Here is a 14,744-nt window from a genome sequence, read left to right on the forward strand (position 1 = left end):
TCCCCGCACGGCTCTTGAAGACCCTGATGACACTGTCGTACGGTACGACCTCTGGCACATTCAATCTTGATCCAACTCAGTCGTTCCCGTTTCGAAAACACGGTGACACCGTTTCGTTAGACCGCTCGCTCAAAAGTGACTGTGTTTCCCTCTTTTGCGTGCACTCCGGTGAAGTGGGACGGGCGAGTCCATTTGCTCGGAGGTAAGGTAGGTATGTCAACAACGTGTGCTATCAGCGACAATAGTAGATTCCATTGCATAGTAGCCGGCCGCTGTGGCCGAGCAGTTCTAGGCTCTTCAGTCGGGAACCGCGCTGCTGCTGCGGTCGCAGGTTCGAATCCTGCCTCGGCCATAGATGTGTGTGATGTCCTTAGGTTAGTTTACCTACTACTAAGTCTAGTTTACGTACTACTAAGTCTAGGGGACTGATGACCTCAGATGTTAAGTCCCATAGTGCTTAGAGCCATTTGAACCATTGCATAGTGTCTCCACAGTAGTGTTGCCACTATTTAAGTTCCAACCTACTTTATATATAAAGTACTCCGTCTTCGGCCACGAGTGGCCTACCGGGACCATCCGACCGCCGTGTCATCCTTAGTGGAGGATGCGGATAGGAGAGGCGTGGGGTCAGTACACCGCTCTCCCAGTCGTAAGATGGTATTCTTGACCGAAGTCGCTACTGTTCGGTCGAGTAGCTCCTCAATTGGCATCACGAGGCTGAGTGCACCCCGAAAAATGGCAACAGCGCCTGGCGGCCTGGATGGTCACCCATCCGAGTGCCGACCACGCCCGACGGCGCTTAACTTCGGTGATCTCACGGGAACCGGTGTATCCACTGCGGCAAGGCCGTTGCCCATATATATATATATATATATATATATATATATATATATATATATATATATATATATATACTCCTGGAAATGGAAAAACACATTGACACCGGTGTGTCAGACCCACCATACTTGCTCCGGACACTGCGAGAGGGCTGTACAAGCAATGATCACACGCACGACACAGCGGACACACCAGGAACCGCGGTGTTGGCCGTCGAATGGCGCTAGCTGCGCAGCATTTGTGCACCGCCGCCGTCAGTGTCAGCCAGTTTGCCGTGGCATACGGAGCTCCATCGCAGTCTTTAACACTGGTAGCATGCCGCGACAGCGTGGACGTGAACCGTATGTGCAGTTGACGGACTTTGAGCGAGGGCGTATAGTGGGCATGCGGGAGGCCGGGTGGACGTACCGCCGAATTGCTCAACACGTGGGGCGTGAGGTCTCCACAGTACATCGATGTTGTCGCCAGTGGTCGGCGGAAGGTGCACGTGCCCGTCGACCTGGGACCGGACCGCAGCGACGCACGGATGCACGCCAAGACCGTAGGATCCTACGCAGTGCCGTAGGGGACCGCACCGCCACTTCCCAGCAAATTAGGGACACTGTTGCTCCTGGGGTATCGGCGAGGACCATTCGCAACCGTCTCCATGAAGCTGGGCTACGGTCCCGCACACCGTTAGGCCGTCTTCCGCTCACGCCCCAACATCGTGCAGCCCGCCTCCAGTGGTGTCGCGACAGGCGTGAATGGAGGGACGAATGGAGACGTGTCGTCTTCAGCGATGAGAGTCGCTTCTGCCTTGGTGCCAATGATGGTCGTATGCGTGTTTGGCGCCGTGCAGGTGAGCGCCACAATCAGGACTGCATACGACCGAGGCACACAGGGCCAACACCCGGCATCATGGTGTGGGGAGCGATCTCCTACACTGGCCGTACACCACTGGTGATCGTCGAGGGGACACTGAATAGTGCACGGTACATCCAAACCGTCATCGAACCCATCGTTCTACCATTCCTAGACCGGCAAGGGAACTTGCTGTTCCAACAGGACAGTACACGTCCGCATGTATCCCGTGCCACCCAACGTGCTCTAGAAGGTGTAAGTCAACTACCCTGGCCAGCAAGATCTCCGGATCTGTCCCCCATTGAGCATGTGTGGGACTGGATGAAGCGTCGTCTCACGCGGTCTGCACGTCCAGCACGAACGCTGGTCCAACTGAGGCGCCAGGTGGAAATGGCATGGCAAGCCGTTCCACAGGACTACATCCAGCATCTCTACGATCGTCTCCATGGGAGAATAGCAGCCTGCATTGCTGCGAAAGGTGGATATACACTGTACTAGTGCCGACATTGTGCATGCTCTGTTGCCTGTGTTTATGTGCCTGTGGTTCTGTCAGTGTGATCATGTGATGTATCTGACCCCAGGAATGTGTCAATAAAGTTTTCCCTTCCTGGGACAATGAATTCACGGTGTTCTTATTTCAATTTCCAGGAGTAATATATATATATGGTCTTACAAAAAGGTATGGCCAAACTTTCAGGAAACATTCCTCACACACAAAGAAAGAAAATATGTTATGTGGACATGTGTCTGGAAACGCTTACTTTCCATGTTGGAGCTCACTTTATTACTTCTCTTCAAATCACATTAATCATGGAATGGAAACACACAGCGACAGAACGTACCAGCGTGACTTCAAACACGTTGTTACAGGAAATGTTCAAAATGTCCTCCGTTAGCGAGGATACATACATCCACTCTCCGTCGCATGGAATCCCTGATGCGCTGATGCAGCCCTGGAGAATGGCGTATTGTATCACAGCCGTCCACAATACGAGCCGTGCTAATCCATACATCAAACGGGCATCTGCCAACTCCGCATTTGTAAACATTGCACTGACTGCAAAACCACGTTGGTGATGAACACTAACCTGTTGATGCTACGTACTGATGTTCTTGATGCTAGTACTGTAGAGCAATGAGTCGCATGTCAACACGAGCACCGAAGTCAACATTACCTTCCTTCGGTTGGGCCAACTGGCGGTGAATCGAGGAAGTACAGTACATACTGACGAAACTAAAATGAGCTCTAACACGGAAATTAAGCGTTTCCGGACGCATGTCCACATAACATCTTTTCTTTATTTGTGTGTGAGGAATGTTTCCTGAAAGTTTGGCCGTCCCTTTTTGTAACACCCTGTATATATATGTGTGCGTGTGCGTGTGTGTGTGTGTGTGTGTGTGTGTGTGTGTGTGTGTGTGAGAGAGAGAGAGAGAGAGAGAGAGAGAGAGAGAGAGAGAGAGAGAGAGAGCCCTTTCATATCATCTCATTGTCGCGCCGTGTAGAAGCAAAGACGTTGCAGCAGATGCGGGCCTCCGAATGGGCCGTGTGTTGGCGTTGTGTAGCTAGCAGTGGTCTCTGTGCCCGGGGCGGCGCGCTTCTAAATCGTCGGTGAGCTAACTGGACGGCTCTTCCATTTCCGCCCGTGACTCGCGTTGCTGACTCAGACGGGCTTTGGCGCGTCTCCAGTAAAGCGGCAAAGCCACACACACAGAAAGGCAGAGCAAAAGAGAAAGAGGGAGAGAGGAGGAGGAGGGGGGGGGGGGAGACGTGGCCTGTAACGTTGCTACCAATCCACTGTGGACCCGTGTCCCCATTACTGTTTCTTAGTCGGTCTACCATTTTGTAACCTAACTTCTTCGCCAGCGCACATTTCGAAGTAAAGTTAAGCTTCATATACTGGTCCTACAAGAAGGGCTTCAATAACATTTCAGTCTTGCAGTGACGCGTTTCTGTGAATTCTGTTGCTTTGTTACGCATAGAGCGTCGCGAACATCTAACTCCCGCCGGCCTGGGTGGCCGAGCGGTTCTAGGCGCTTCAGTCTGAAACTGCGCGATCGCTACGGTCGCAGGTTCGAATCCTGCCTCGGGCATGGATGTTTGTGCTGTCCCTAGTTAGGTTTAAGTAGTTCTCAGTTCTAGGGGACTGATGACCTCAGATGGTAAGTCCCATAGTGCTCAGAGCCATTTGAACCAATCTCACTCCCTGATCTACAGGGTGGAACAAAATTCACGCACTGGACTTCGTAGCGCGATTCCTCACAGCCCGCGCCTCGTGGTCGTGCGGTAGCGTTCTCGCTTCCCACGCTCGGGTTCCCGGGTTCGATTCCCGGCGGGGTCAGGGATTTTCTCTGCCTCGTGATGGCTGGGTGTTGTGTGCTGTCCTTAGGTTAGTTAGGTTTAAGTAGTTCTAAGTTCTAGGGGACTGATGACGATAGATGTTTAGTCCCATAGTGCTCAGAGCCATTTTGATTCCTCACATACTGGCAATGCAAAAATATCTTCACAAGCGAATTGAACACTGACCCGAATGTAGAATAAATTTCCTTCAGTTCACGTCTTTATGGTCACAAATTTTTTGTCATCAGACTACCAGTATCGGTCTATAATGACCATCTTCAGATCTGTTTTATAAAAACATGTCCTAATATACTGAAGCCATAGTTCCATCGTCAAATGCTAAATGATGGGCAGTTTGTTTTGAACAGTAGTGTTGCTGACAAAAAATGGTTGCAATGGCTCTGAGCACTATGGGACTTAACATCTGTGGTCATCAACCCCCTAGAACGTAGAACTACTTAAACCTAACTAATCTAAGGACATCACACACATCCATGCCCGAGGCAGGATTCGAACCTGCGACCGGAGCAGTAGCGCGATTCCGGACTGTCGCGCCTAGAACTGCTCGGCCACCCCAGCCGGCCATAAGAATGTGTAAAGAGAGTAAAATACTGGCTTTTCATTTACTTTTTGTTGGTGGGTTCACTGGTCATACAACACGCTTAAACAACTCATATATTTTAAGATTCTTTCGTTCGTAGCCAAGGCTGAAGCTGCTATAACTTAGATCTAAAATACTGTAAATACTCACACTGCAATAAAATAAACTCTTTGATATGCAAGCTTTATTGAAAGAAATACCTTAAACTGCTTTCTAGCTGCTACTCTGGAAAAAATGGATGAACTATTTTGCAATATGTGAAATTACCGTGTGATGGCCGCTGATTGTTGCACAACAGCGATGTTGTGTTTCCTGGTGGCGCGGCTGCTATAAATTGTGTAAATGTTGAAAACATTGACATGAGGGATCGGAAGGTTACTTAAAATAACAAGGCCAAGATGGCCTTAACAATTAGAACATACACACTTCCTCAACGTAAATGACTTTTCTCCAAGGACAGCGAAAGCAAAAGTAAGTAAGACAGACAGAAGACTTAGCGGCTATTACGACCGCTGATCAAAAAGAATTACTATACACTTCAGACGTTTTATTAAGATGTTACAAAAATCACGCAGTCTTCAGTGTCCAAATATGGAGACGTTATACCCCAATCGGGACATTTGCGTCATGAATCATTAACGGACAAACCTACTGCAGCTGGCCACGGGATTGTAATTGGCATGTGTCGATATTCCTGTCTCTACCTTCCAGACTGGGTGACTGGAATTCGTCAGTAGGAAAAGGGAGAGAAGGAAACATAGTAGGTGAATATGGATTGGGGGGAAGAAATGAAAGAGGAAGCCGCCTTGTAGAATTTTGCACAGAGCATAACTTAATCATAGCTAACACTTGGTTCGAGAATCATAAAAGAAGGTTGTATACCTGGAAGAATCCTGGAGATACTAATAGGTATCAGATAGATTATATAATGGTAAGACAGAGATTTAGGAACCAGGTCTTAAATTGTAAGACATTTCCAGGGGCAGATGTGGATTCTGACCACATTCTATTGGTTATGAACTGCAGATTGAAACTGAAGAAACTGCAAAAAGGTGGGAATTTAAGGAGATGGGACCTGGATAAACTGAAAGAACCAGAGGTTGTAGAGAGTTTCAGGGAGAGCATAGGGGAACAATTGACAGGAATGGGGAAAGAAATACAGTAGAAGAAGAATGGGTAGCTCTGAGGGATGAAGTAGTGAAGGCAGCAGAGGATCAAGTAGGTAAAAAGACGAGGGCTAGTAGAAATCCTTGGGTAACAGAAGAAATATTGAATTTAATTGATGAAAGGGGAAAATATAAAAATGCAGTAAATGAAGCAGGCAAAAAGGAATTAAAACGTCTCAAAAATGAGATCGACAGAAAGTGCAAAATGGCTAAGCAGGGATGGCTAGAGGACAAATGTAAGGATGTAGAGGCTTGTCTCACTAGGGGTAAAATAGATACTGCCTACAGGAAAATTAAAGAGACCTTTGGAGAGAAGAAAACCACTTGTATGAATATCAAGAGCTCAGATGGCAACCCAGTTCTAAGCAAAGAAGGGAAGGCAGAAAGGTGGAAGGAGTATATAGAGGGTTTATACAAGGGCGATGTACTTCAGGACAATATTATGGAAATGGAAGAGGATGTAGATGAAATGGGAGATAAGATACTGCGTGAAGAGTTTGACAGAGCACTGAAAGACCTGAGCCGAAACAAGGCCCCAGGAGTAGACAACATTCCATTAGAACTACTGATGGCCTTGGGAGAGTCAGTCATGACAAAACTCTAACCATCTGGTGAGCAAGATGTATGAGACAGGCGAAATACCCACAGACTTCAAGAACTATATAATAATTCCAATACCAAAGAAAGCAGGTGTTGACAGATGTGAAAATTACCGAGCTATCAGTTTAATAAGTCACAGCTGCAAAATACTAACGCGAATTCTTTACAGACGAATGGAAAAACTGGTAGAAGCGGACCTCGGGGAAGATCAGTTTGGATTCCGTAGACATGTTGGAACACGTGAGGCAATACTAACCTTACGACTTATCTTAGAAGAAAGATTAAGAAAAGGCAAACCTACGTTTCTAGCATTTGTAGACTTAGAGAAAGCTTTTGACAATGTTAACTGGAATACTCCCTTTCAAAGTCTGAAGGTGGCAGGGGTAAAATACAGGGAGCGAAAGGCTATTTACAATTTGTACAGAAACCAGATGGCAGTTATAAGAGTCCAGGGGCATGAAAGGGAAGCAGTGGTTGGGAAAGGAGTGAGACAGGGTTGTAGCCTCTCCCCGATGTTATTCAATCTGTATATTGAGCAAGCAGTAAAGGAAACAAAAGAAAAATTCGGAGTAGGTATTAAAATTCATGGAGAAGAAGTAAAAACTTTGAGGTTCGCCGATGACATTGTAATTCTGTCAGAGACAGCAAAGGACTTGGAAGAGCAGTTGAACGGAATGGACAGTGTCTTGAAAGGAGGATATAAGATGAACATCAACAAAAGCAAAACGAGGATAATGGAATGTAGTCAAATTAAATCGGGTGATGCTGAGGGGATTAGATTAGGAAATGAGACACTTAAAGTAGCAAAGGAGTTTTGCTATTTGGGGAGTAAAATAACTGTTGATGGTCGAAGTAGAGAGGATATAAAATGTAGACTGGCAATGGCAAGGAAATCGTTTCTGAAGAAGAGAAATTTGTTAACATCGAGTATAGATTTAAGTGTCAGGAAGTCGTTTCTGAAAGTATTTGTATGGAGTGTAGCCATGTATGGAAGTGAAACATGGACGATAACCAGTTTGGACAAGAAGAGAATAGAAGCTTTCGAAATGTGGTGCTACAGAAGAATGCTGAAGATAAGGTGGGTAGATCACGTAACTAATGAGGAGGTATTGAATAGGATTGGGGAGAAGAGAAGTTTGTGGCACAACTTGACTAGAAGAAGGGATCGGTTGGTAGGACATGTTTTGAGGCATCAAGGGATCACAAATTTAGCATTGGAGGGCAGCGTGGAGGGTAAAAATCGTAGAGGGAGACCAAGAGATGAATACACTAAGCAGATTCAGAAGGATGTAGGTTGCAGTAGGTACTGGGAGATGAAGAAGCTTGCACAGGATAGAGTAGCATGGAGAGCTGCATCAAACCAGTCTCATGACTGAAGACCACAACAACAACAACAACAACAAACCTTCCAGAACCTCTCTGACTCTCTTCCTGCTGGTCTATGCTGCAGATGGCAAGAAATTTTTTGCCTTCTTCAACTTGGGAAGCATTTTCCCCGTCACTCACGAGTTGTGCTTCTACTGTATCTTCTGAATTATGTTTCTCTAATCAACATCCTAGCGCATCCCTTTAACGTCACTACAGAACCACGATGAACAGCTGCCATTTGTCATCCAATATTAGAACGTTATCTGCACTGCCATTGACAGCCGTCATGTAGAAAGTGAGTCAAGGACAACATAGATAATAAACAAGAAAAAAAAAAGAAAATTAGAAGTAGCGTTTCGGCCATTGAGAGTTATGGCTCAGAAAGGTGCACGCACTTCGACCATAGATACTAGTAGAGTGGCCTTGCTCTGCAGAAGCTATAGGGCAGGTGTGGCTCCGACATAAACCACGTGGCGGGATTTCAAATCAGCGGTCTGCCATCCTATGTTCGTATCGTATTTTACCGACATTTCTCAATTGACTGCCAAATTCTTCCAACAAAAATTACTTTTTTATTTGCGAAAAATTATGTCAGAACTACATTTGACCTGGATTTGTTCACAGTACCATTTATAAAATCTAACAAATACATCGAACGCCCCTGTGGTGGGCAGCGGGACGAAATTGGCTCAAATCGCTCTGAGCACTATGGGACTTAACATCTGTGGTCATCAGTCCCCTAGAACTTAGAACTACTTAAACCTAATTAACCTAAGGACATCACACACATCCATGCATGAGGCAGGATTCGAACCTGCGACCGTAGCAGTCGCGCGGTTTCGGACTGAGCGCCTACAACCGCTAGACCACCACGGCCGGCAACGAAATGACTATAAACTGTCTATTAAAGTAAAATGTCGTTAAAATTCTTTTAAACAGTAAGAGTGGGCTCGTGTCAAAACTTTAAACATTGGATTCGCCGCGTTTTGAGCTCTAGTCACTTATAAAAGAAAACGGGATATGGGAATTATGTCAATTATAGGTGCCAAAATTGTCGACTTTAGGAGCAGGTCCATTTTAGAGTATCAATTGTAGGTGCACTTCAAAGGTTCAGTTCCTACTATTTTTTATAAAAGTTTAAACTATCAGTTTAAAAATTATAGATGAAAGGTGAGACTTTGAAGTTTCAGAAAATAATTTTGGAGCCTACATTTATTTAATAGTATTAGAAGGTAGCAAAAAATTCTCTTCATGTGTCGACTATAGGTGCTCTTACCTTATTATAATCTCATTTGTATACAGGGTGTTACAAAAAGGTACGCCCAAACTTTCAGGAAACATTCCTCACACACAAAGAAAGCAAATATGTTATGTGGACATGTGTCCGGAAACGCTTCCTTTCCATGTTAGAGCTCATTTTATTACTTCTCTTCAAATCACATTTATCATGGAATGCAAACACACCGCAACAGAACGTACCAGCGTAACTTCAAACACTTTGTTACAGGAAATGTTCAAAATGTCCTACGTTAGCGAGGATACGTGCATCCACCCTCCGTCGCACGGAATCTCTGATGCGCTGATGCAGCCCTGGAGAATGGCGTATTGTATCACAGCCGTCCACAATACGAGCACGAAGAGTCTCTACATTTGGTACCGGGGTTGCGTAGACGAGAGCTTTCAAATGCCCCCATAAATGAAAGTCAAGAGGGTTGAGGTCAGGAGAGCGTGGAGGCCATGGAATTGGTCCGCCTCTACCAATCCATCGGTCACCGAATCTGTTGTTGAGAAGCGTACGAACACTTCGACTGAAATGTGCAGGAGCTCCATCGTGCATGAACCACATGTTGTGTCGTACTTGTAAAGGCACATGTTCTAGCAGCACAGATAGAGTATCCCGTATGAAATCGTGATAAAGTGCTCCATTGAGCGTAGGTGGAAGAACATGGGGCCCAATCGAGACATCACGGACAATGCCTGCCCAAACGTTCACAGAAAATCTGTGTTGATGACGTGATTGCACAATTGCGTGCGGATTCTCGTCAGCCCATACATATCGATTGTGAAAATTTACAATTTGATCGCGTTGGAATGAAGCCTCATCCGTAAAGAGAACATTTGCACTCAAATGAGGATTGACACATTGTCGGATGAACCATTCGCAGAAGTGTACCCGTGGAGCTGCTGATAGTGCCTGCACACGCTGTACACGGTACGGAAACAACTGGTTCTCCCGTAGCACTCTCCATACAGTGACGTGGTCAACGTTACCTCGTACAGCAGCAACTTCTCTGACGCTGACATTAGGGTTATCGTCAACTGCACGAAGGATTGCCTCGTCCATTGCAGGTGTCCTCGTCGTTCTAGGTCTTCCCCAGTCGCGAGTCGTAGGCTGGAATGTTCCGTGCTCCCTAAGACGCCGATCAATTGCTTCGAACGTCTTCCTGTCGGGACACCTTCGTTCTGGAAATCTGTCTGGATACAAACGTACCGCGCCACGGCTATTGCCCCGTGCTAATCCGTACATCAAATGAGCATCTGCCATCTCCGCATTTGTAAACATTGCACTGACTGCAAAACCATGTTTGTGCTACGTACTGATGTGCTCGATGCTAGTACTGTAGAGCAATGAGTCGCGTGTCAACACAAGCACCGAAGTCAACATTACCTTCCTTCAATTGGGCCAGCTGGCGGTGAACCGAGGAAGTACAGTACATACTGACGAAACTAAAATGAGCTCTAACATGGAAATTAAGCGTTGCCGGACACATGTCCACATTACATCTTTTCTTTATTTGTGTGTGAGGAATGTTTCCTGAAAGTTTGGCCGTACCTTTTTGTTCAAAATGGTTCAAATGGCTCTGAGCGCTATGGGACTTAACATCCGTGGTCATCAGTCCCCTAGAACTTAGAACTACTTAAACCTAACTAACCTAAGGACAGCACAAACATCCATGCCCGAGGCAGGATTCGAACCTGCGTACCTTTTTGTAACACCTTGTATACAAAAATGCGCGTATGTGCAGATGGCTTAAAGATTCGTTTCAGGGCCTGTATCCAAAGCTGCCTTCGGTTTTATCCTTAGGGAACCTATGAATATGAACGAGAAACAGTTATACTTACTTGTGTAACCGAATTCCCACAGATACTTTCCAAAATGTAATATGAGTCTGATTTTACAGGCATCACTTTCAACAGTTTAATTTACGTGATACTCTATTTCAAGTGTAAGAAACGTATAAAAGTCACTTCAGCAGATTTCAATAAACGCATCTGCACTATCATAGAAACACACGTGAAATGTAAAGCCACTTCCCCCGACAAAACGCTGGGTACAGCCATAAGCGCAACACGAAACAACCATGTTTTGCCAACATTCACGTGACTTTAGCCCAGATATGTTGGCAGCCTATTATATTTATGGTCGAAGTGCACGCTGCAGTAGTTTATTATCTCTGACCAGAGGGGTTACTGCCCTCTGCTTCTCAGACTTCTATCTCTGGAGGGCGTGTTTGTTTTCCCGCGCGCCTGCGGAAGCCGCCACCGGCAGCGTCTTCTGGATTCTTTTGCTTGGCGATCGCTTTGCTCTCGTCGACACAAACAAACTGCTCAGCTCCACGAGACAGGTCCATGTTGAAAAGTCGAAATCGAAAGATAAAGACAGAAATAGAGAGACACAGAAATTGCATCCAAAAGGCACTGAATCCGGCATACCTGGTCGCGCCTGTCACTGTTTTCTTTTTTTTTTCTCCTCTATATTCGGGTTTGGAAGCCACACGCATTCAGAGTGTCTCAGGAGGAATGCCCAATACTCAGGGATATGATAGGAAAGATCATTGAAAGCAAAAAAGTCTAGTGAATATGGGCTGTAAAATTCGCATGTCAAAAGATGTGAGCACTTGTTCATCTTGGCTACTGCAAAACTCATCTCTTCCACTGATCAAATGCTCACAGCTCTTAATGTACGCGTTTTAGAGCCCATTTTTATTAGACTCCTTTGCTTCAAATGATCTTTCCTGTCATATCCGTGAGTATAGACCGTTCCTCCTGGGATATCCTAGATATGTTGCTGGCCATTAAAATTGCAACTCTATGAAGACAGGCTGCAAGAGACGTCAAACTGGCATGAAATGGACTTCATTCCTGAATAAATGAACAGACTAGCATTTCAGCGGAGCCGTGAAAGGGGTAAGAGTAGTCAAAATGGTTCAAATGGCTCTAAACATTATGGGACTTAACATCTGATGTCATCAGTGCCATAGACTTAGAACTACTTAAAGCTAACTAGCCTAAGGACATCACACACATCCATGCCCGAGGCAGGATTCGAACCTGCGACTTTAGCAGCAGGGCTGCTCCGGACTGAAGCGCCTAGAACCGCTCGGCCACAGCGGCCGCCTTAATAGTGGTCTCATCTACGTTCTGAACAAGCGCTCATAACACTTACGGTATGCGTTTTAGAGCCCGTCTTTATTAGATGTTGTTTGTTGGCAATGTAAAGGGTTTATCTGGAACCAAAGTGCAATATGGGACCTTAGCAAGTATTCCTGAGGTCTCTGTTATACTCCACGTCTTCCAGGAAAGAATATTTGCGTCAGGGAAAGCTGCAAGGCCGCCGTAGTCTGTGTGGTTCTCCCATACAATAGTCGAGGCCAGCCATGTACTGCCTCCAAAGACAGCAGTAACATCACAGGTGAACTTCATTCTAAGTCAACGAAAGACGTTTGGACCTCCACTAAGCTGATACTTATTGAATTGGCGAGCGAGGTCAATGTCTATTGTATAAACGCACCGTGCACCTCCAACGGCGACGTTAATCAAGTCGCCTAGGCATTGCAGTATCACGTGAACATGGCAGTCGTTCAGTTAAGGTGTTGTAAACTTCTGATTGAGAACTGTAACGTTACTTTTAAGTCATAACTCACTAAGTATTGCAGCTAGAAAGTACACTACTGGCCATTAAAATCGCTACAACACAAAGATGACGTGCTTAGAGACGCGAAATATAACCGACAGGAAGAAGATGCTGTGATATGCAGATGATTAGCTTTTCAGAGCATTCACACAAGGTTGGCGCCGGTGGCGACACCTACAACGTGCTGACATCAGGAAAGTTTCCAACCGATTTCTCATACAGAAACAGCAGTTGACCGGCGTTGCCTGGTGAAACGTTGTTGTGATGCCTCGTGTAAGGAGGAGAAATGCGTACCGTCACGTTTCCGACTTTGATAAAGGTCGGATTACAGCCTATCGCGGTTGCGGTTTATCGTATCGCGACATTGCTGCTCGCGTTGGTCGAGATCCAATGGCCGTTAGCAGATTATGGAATCGGTGGGTTCAGGAGGGTAATACGGAACGCCGTGTTGGATCGCAATGGTCTCGTATCACTAGCAGTCGAGATGACAGGCATGTTATCCGCACGGCTGTAACGGATCCCTGAGACAACAGATGGGGACGTTTGCGAGAGAACAACCATCTGCACGAACAGTGCGACGACGTTTGCAGCTGCACGCACTATCAGCTCGTAGACCGTGGCTGCGTCTACCCCTGACGCCTGCGATGTTGTACTCGACGAAGAACCTGGGTGCACGAATGGTAAAACGTCATTTTTTCGGATGAATCCAGGTTCTGTTTACAGCATCACGATGATCGCATCCGTGTTTGGTGACATCACGGTGAACGCACATTGGAAGCGTGTATTCGTCGTCGCCATACTGGCGTATCACCCGGCGTGATTATATGCGGTTGGGGTGCCATTGGTTACACGTCTCGGTCACCTCTTGTTCGCATTGACGACACTTTCAACAGTGGACGTTACATTTCAATGTGTTACGCCCCGTGGCTTTACCCTTCATCCGATCCCTGCGGAACCCTACATTTCAGCAGGATAATGCACGACCGCATGTTACAGGTCCTGTACGGGCCTTTCTGGTTACAGAAAATGTTCGACTGCTGTCCTGGCCAGCACATTCTCCAGATCTCTCACCAACTGAAAATGTCTGGTCAATGGTGGCCGAGCAACTGGCTCGTCACAATACGCCAGTCACTACGCTTGATGAACTGTGGTATCGTGTTGAAGCTGCATGGGCAGCTGTACCTGTACACGCCATCCAAGCTCTGTTTGACTCAATGGCCAGGCGTATCGAGGCCGTTATTACGGCCAGAAGTGGTTATTCTGGGTACTGATTTCTCAGGATCTATGCACCCAAACTGCGTGAAAATGTAATCACATGTGAGTTATAATATATTTGTCCACTGAATACCCGTTTATCATCTGCATTTCTTCTTGGTGTAGCAATTTTAATGGCCAGTTGTTGATGTGTACACTGTTAAGTGAGAAAATAATGACCACCCAGCTGCTGTCGGTATAAACCCATCCAGGCGATAGGAACGTCGCGTGGTGAGGAATGTCTACTAGGCAGGCAAACGCACGGTGCGTGTAGTATCAGTAAGCGAGCTGTCCGTGTGTAGAACGGGGCAGATTGTGCTGTCCCGGAGGCTCGGTACGAGGATTTTGGAAACTGCACGACTCATTGGGTGTGGTGAGTGTCTTCAACACGTGTCAGAACCAAGGTGAAACCACGTCCAGACATAGTGGCATTGGATGCCCACCTCTCAATACAGACATCGGACGCAGTAGGCTGGACAGACTTTTAGAGCAAGACAGGCGGCGAATTGTGGTGCAACTAACCTCAGACTGTAATGCTGGGCAGAGTGCAAGTGTGTTCGAGCACCCAGTCTACATCTACATCTGCATCTACATGGATACTCTGCAAATCACATTTAATTGCCTGGCAGACGGTTCATCGAAGCACCTTCACAATTTTCTATCGTTCCAATCTCGTATAGCGCGCGGAGAGAAAGAACACCTATATCTTTCCGTACGAGCTCTGATTTCCCTTATTTTATCTTTGTGATCGTTCCTCCCTATGTAGGTCGGTGTCAACAAAATATTTTCGCATCCGGAGGAGAAAGTTGGTGATTGGAATTTCGT

The 14,744-nt window shown here is 46.3% G+C and overlaps 1 pseudogene; it reads right to left on the reverse strand.

Annotated features, from left to right (window-relative positions):
• Nucleotides 1-736: 736 nt before the first annotated feature.
• Nucleotides 737-854, reverse strand: LOC126214107 (5S ribosomal RNA; annotated as a pseudogene).
• Nucleotides 855-14,744: the final 13,890 nt, after the last annotated feature.

This window comes from Schistocerca nitens, chromosome 11 (genome assembly GCF_023898315.1).
Source record: "Schistocerca nitens isolate TAMUIC-IGC-003100 chromosome 11, iqSchNite1.1, whole genome shotgun sequence".
In the NCBI taxonomy this organism is placed as follows: Eukaryota; Metazoa; Arthropoda; class Insecta; order Orthoptera; family Acrididae; genus Schistocerca; species Schistocerca nitens.